Source organism: Callospermophilus lateralis, unplaced genomic scaffold (assembly GCF_048772815.1).
Source record: "Callospermophilus lateralis isolate mCalLat2 unplaced genomic scaffold, mCalLat2.hap1 Scaffold_63, whole genome shotgun sequence".
NCBI classification, from domain to species: domain Eukaryota; kingdom Metazoa; phylum Chordata; class Mammalia; order Rodentia; family Sciuridae; genus Callospermophilus; species Callospermophilus lateralis.
The window spans coordinates 4,742,485-4,748,484 of record NW_027514713.1 but is presented as its reverse complement, the minus strand read 5'-3'; positions in this window follow the sequence as shown (position 1 = coordinate 4,748,484).

Here is a 6,000-nt window from a genome sequence, read left to right as displayed (position 1 = left end):
GAATAAATAGACTTTGCTTCTCACCCTACCTGTATAATAAATTAGCTGTGCAACCCTAATACATGCCACTTTACTTTTCTGCACCACACTATGTCTGAGACAAAGTTAAATATGTTATACAGAAACAGTTATGAATCTTCCTCCTCTCTGGCCACTCAATTGAACATGGCAATTACCAGTAAAACTAATTCAGAAGGAATTGTTCATCTGGGGATCTGTAATGCAGAATCAACAAGAGGTAAGAGAAATCAAAACTTAAAAGGTAGGGGAAGGAGCCCAGTGTACAAGAGGTTACAAGTTCCCTGTCCCGGATGTAGTTTTATTCACAGCACTACCCTAGTCTACAGCATTAGTTCAGGAAATCTTTGTTGGATAAATCATTAAACAAGAAAAGTTTGTTCTAAAATTCTTTCCTGCAGATTAAGATTTGATTCCAAAGCTAGGGCTGTAGCTCAGTGGTAGATCACTTGCCTATCATGTGTGAGGCACTGGGTTTGATCCTCATCACCACATAAAAATGAAGGTATTGTGTCCATCTACAACTAAAAAGAAAAAAATGAATAAAGATTTAATTCCAATAGGAAGTAATTAAATTCGTGTTAATAAACATTCCTGTTAATTAATTCACCTTGGGGAAATTCATGTTAATAAATATTCATGTTAATAAATTCACTTTGGGAATTGAAAAGGTATGAGGTCCTTATGATAAACTTGTCACCCAGAAAAGGAAAAAATGATGAAAAATAAATGGGGGAAGGAAACAAGGAAAAAATTGTTTATTTGTTGTTTTGCTCAGGACTGATTTTGATTTCCCAAAATAATCATAGCATAGCATATAGCGAATTGGAATTAAGGTTCTTTCCTAAAATCTTTTTTGTCATTTCAGTAAAAAATAAGTTGATATTTATTAAATACTAAACATCAGACTTACAGAATGCCCCCCCCCCTCTCTCCCCTGCTAATGTAAGTAAAGACTGAAATTAGTATCTGGTTGAAATTTGAGTTTATAATCACTTTTCAATTCTTTAGATTGGCCAGTGTCAGTGTCTCTATTTGTATAAGATGTGTTCTGCACAAGGGTTTTCCATAAAGAGGGCAGATGGGAATAAAATCTTGACCACAACCATAAGAAGATAACTTGGCTGTGGCCCTGGGCACAGGGCTGTATCTGCTGGGCGGTCATGACACTTCTTTCCAATTTGGCCTAGTGTCAAACCAGGTGTTTACATGTGTTTTGTATTCTATGGTGATCTGGTAGTTTTTTAGGAGAATCAAGTTTGTTTATTTGCAAGACATATCCTAAAAGGAAATATAAGAAAGGTAAGAGTATTCCAATTTTTGAAAATATTTTAAAAGCCAAGATTTTGAAAGAGATGTATTTTATAATACTACTTGTTAGATTTCACAAATAGCAAAAAGATAACAGAGGGTCAGACAGTGCAATTTTATGTTATTTTTAGTAAAACAAAGTATTCATACTTTGGGGAAAGTAGATGGCTTTTGTTTTAAAAAGTCTTGTTTTTTGGCATTCAATAAAAAGCTAAATTATGGTTTCATATGCAAATCAATGGAAATGAATAGTTACTAACCTTTTCAGTTGTTAAATGATTTCCATACTTGTTATTTTACATGTCTACAAATGTAAAATGGAATTAGAATTTTGTTGACATTTCTGTGTAGGGCTTTGAAGATAAGCAGGTGCATTTTATAAGTTTTTGGCTGTATTAAATTATTTGCAGGTGTTCAGAGAAGTATGGTTTGCTCTGACTTGGATATTTTCAGAAAGTGAGGACAATTCTTTGATTGTGTATTAGTAGTCAGAGTCACATGAAGTAGCAAAATACCTGAGATAATTAACTTATAAAGAAATAAGGCTTATTTTGGATTGTAATTCTAAAGTTTCCAGTCCAAGATCAGGTGGACCTTTGGGTTTCTGATGGAGTGGAGGTACCACATGGCAGTGCCAGAGAGTATATGGCAGCGAATGTGTGCTACACCTGACGGCCACAAAGCAAAGAAAACAAGGAAGGGCCAACCTAATCCCCCTTGAGGCAATACTCCAAAGACCTGAGGACTATCTACCAGGTCCCACCTCCTAACAGTTCCGTTTTCTCCTAATAGCACCACTAGGTTCAAGCTTTTACCACGTGGCCCTTTGGCAGTCTTTCAACATCCAAAGTATCGCAATTGAGTATTATGACAGTCTTTATCCAGAAAATGAGAAGAATGGAGCAGAGTTAAGATTGTCATTATTAAAAAAGCAACACTCACTCAAATCTAGGTGGGCAAAGAGGATGTTGGATTATTGTTTTGGTTTTCAGTGTTCTTGTTTTTGTTTGTGCTAAGACATGATTCATTCTTACAGAGTTGTTTTGTATATGCTTTGACCATGATGGTGACAGTGACTCTGTCTGATAATTCAGTTATATGAAGTTTAACCATGGCCTAGCTGATGGTGACAGGCCAGCTTCCAGCCTCTAGCTATCAGAGACTGTTTCTTTTTTTCTCTTTTTCTCCTTTCAAATATGAAATAAAATAAATAAGTGAATGAATAGATACGGACTCAGAAATGAAGGCTATTTAAGATGGGGTGGTTAAAAAAGGCCATGTTGTACAAAGATCATTTGGCAGAAACCTAAAGAATATGTAAAGACAAACCATGAGAGGGCCTGGAAGAAGGCATAACAGCTAAAATAATGGCTGAGATGTTATGACAGTGAGGCTGAAAAAAATATAGTGCCATAAATCAGTTAGAAATGTGTTTTCTCTTTCAAGTCCTGATCTGGTCAGCCCAAGCTAGTGAGGCAGGTTTGCTCCTTGTACAAGGTTGTTAAGTGGGTCCAATCTGTCAATCAATGCCACCCTCTACAGACTGGCATTGTGTGGTTAAAATAAATAAATCCATGTTCAAGACAAAGACAAGGAAAAAAGTTCAAGGACTAAGATTTTTCTTTAGTTATAAAAGACCGACAACTTGTACACAACTTTTCACTCCATATTCATTTGTTCTGATTCCTTAGCAACTCTGGGTGGAAAGGGGTGCGGAAAATGTAGTCACTAGCTGGGTGTTTTATATGCTTACAAAAAGGATTTTCTGCCAGAAGAGGGCTCCAGAAAGGGGATTTCAGCAACTGCAAAAGCTCTGAAGCAGAAACAAATCAGCAACATTAAAGGAATAACAAGGTCAGTGTGAATATAAAATTAATGGAAATGAATATTGAAGTAGGTAAATTCTAGAGCATTTATGGCCTTCTAAGACAGAATTTGGGTTTTATTCAGAAAGCAATAGAATACTGCTGGGAGCCATCAGCCAAGTAGGTATGACAATCTCCTTGCCAGCTTACTTCCATGCTGTCTGTGGAAGGACTTCTGAAAGGTGACCTTGCTCAAGGACCAGGGCAGGATCGTGTTTAGGGTGTTCCCCCTTTAGAATAGGGCAGTTTAGCATAATAGGAGATTAGGGTGTTCCCCCTTTAGAATAGGGAAGTTTAGCATAATAGGAGAGTAGGGTGTTCCCCCTTTAGAATAGGGCGTATCCTGCTGCTGAGTTCCTCTTGAGTGCTTAGGGTCAGACAGTATATTTTGGGAGACAGAAGCCCATGTGGAGTGGATTTAGGCAGGAGTGGATTTGGGAGAAGTGAATTTGGGCAGAGAACGTGGATTCCCCCAGAACGTGTTTGTAGACGGCCGGTGTGAGTTCGGGAATAAAGAATTGCTGTTTGTGAATCTACAAGCTGTGTGGAGACTCGTGATTTGTGCCCAGCCAGAGACTGCGGCAGAATACCATTGTGAGTTTTTAAAATACACTTTATTTTCACAGTAGTTGTAGGTTCAAAGCAAAATTAAGAGGAAGGGACAGAGATTCATTTTATAACCCTTTCCCTCAAACATACATTGCCTCCTCCATTAACAACATCCCCCACCAGAATGGTGTATTTATTACAACTCATGAATCTAAATGGATACATCAATCCCCAAAGTCCAAAGTTTACAATAGAGTCCTTCCTGGTGTTGTACATGCGGTGCACTTGAACAAATGTATGACGTGTCCACTGTTATATTATCATACGTGGGATTTTCATTGACGGAAATACTTCCTGGCTTAGCCTATTTAATCATTCCTCCTACCAAAAGTTCTGACAAACTCTGATCTTTTTAATCTTTCTGGTATTGCCTTTTACAGAATGTTATGGAGTTGGAATCACACAGTAGGCAACTTTTTCAGATTGGCTTATTTCACTTATTTAGCAGTGTGGATTTAGATTTTTTCTAGTTTTTTTATGGCTATATAATTCATTTTTAGCATTGAGTGATAGTCTGTTGTCTGGATATACCACAGTCTATTTATCTGTTAACCCAGGGTAAACATTTGGGGTTTTGGCAATTATGAATAAAGCTGTTATACATAGCTGTGTGCATTTTTTATGCGGACATAAGTTTTCAAATTTTTGCTTTTTTTAAAAAAATGAATATGATCGTTAGATCACATGGCAAGATTGTATTTAGTTTTGCAAGAAGTCATCAAACTCTTTCAGAATGGCTGTACAATTTTGCATTCCCATTAGCAGTGAATTAGCTGCTGTTCCACATCCTCACCTGCATTTGATATTGCCTGAGCTTGGATTCTGGCCATTTTAATAAGTATGAAGTGGCATCTCTCATTGTTGTTTTAGTTTGGATTTCCATAATGACTTAAGCAGTGGAACATCTTTTCATATGCTTATTTGTCATCAGATGTATCTTTGGTGAAGTGATAAGATTCTTGGCCCATTTTGTAGGGGTGTTTGTTTTCTTGTTGTGTTTTAAGCATTTTTTGTATATTTTGGACGCAAGTTATTTATCAGCTATGTCTTTTGCAAATATTTTCTCCCACTCTGTACTTATCATTCTCTTAACATTGCTTTTCATGGAGCAGATATATATCTGCATATATATATATTTGTTGTTGTTGTCAAAATTTTGTTTCAATTGGTAAACTTTGTTGTAGGTCAATTATACCTTAATAGTTAAAAAATACAGCAGGTAGACGACTACCCCCCCCAAAAAATTGAAAACAGCTGTTAGGGTCCGTAAACTAGTAGGGATAGCACCTGGCACTTTGCCAAGAGGAGTGGTTTGAGAAATAATGCCAGCGAGCCATTAAGATGATAGAGATTCCTTAATGACTGACTGCTGTGTCTAGATTATGTCAATTAAGTTAAGCTGTGTGTAATCATTAAGATGATGAGGATTCCTTATTGGTTGACTGCTGTATCTAGTTTATGTTAATTAAGATAAGCTGTGTGTAATTAGTTAAGTACATATACCTCTGCTGTCTTGCAATAAAGCAGCTCCCACTGTATCAATATTCACAAGTTGCTAGTCAAGTCGTCCCCCCGCCCCCCCCCCCCGTTATTTTGCCCAGTCAGACTACGGCAAACAGCAATCAATATTTGTACATTGAATGTTCACAGCAGCAGTGTTCACAATAACCAAAAGGTGGAAACAACTCAAATGTCCATCCATGGATGAATGAATAAACAAATTGTGATATTAGCACACACACATACACATACTCTCACAATGGTATATTACTCAGACATAAACAGGAATGAAATGATATAACTTTGATGAACCTCAAAAACAAGGAGCAGATAATTTTATTTGTAATGAAAACTGCTTACCCATTATTTGGCTGCCTATTTCACATTTTATTCCTTTAATAATGAATTTAAAATTCATTGTCAGTCCAAAGTCATCTAGATTTAATCTTGTATCATCTTCTAGAAGTTCTATAGTTATGTGTTTATATTTTGGTCTTTGATTCATCTTACATTATTTTTTGTGAGGGGCATGCAGGGTCTCTGTCTTGATTTTTAAAAAACTCTGTCTGTTGCAACACTACCACTCATTGGAAAGATTTTCTCTTCCCCATAATTTGCTTTTATACCTTTGTCAAATATCAATGGACTTTGATTTCTGTAATCTGTTTCTGTACTCTGTTGTGTTCCACTGATTTGC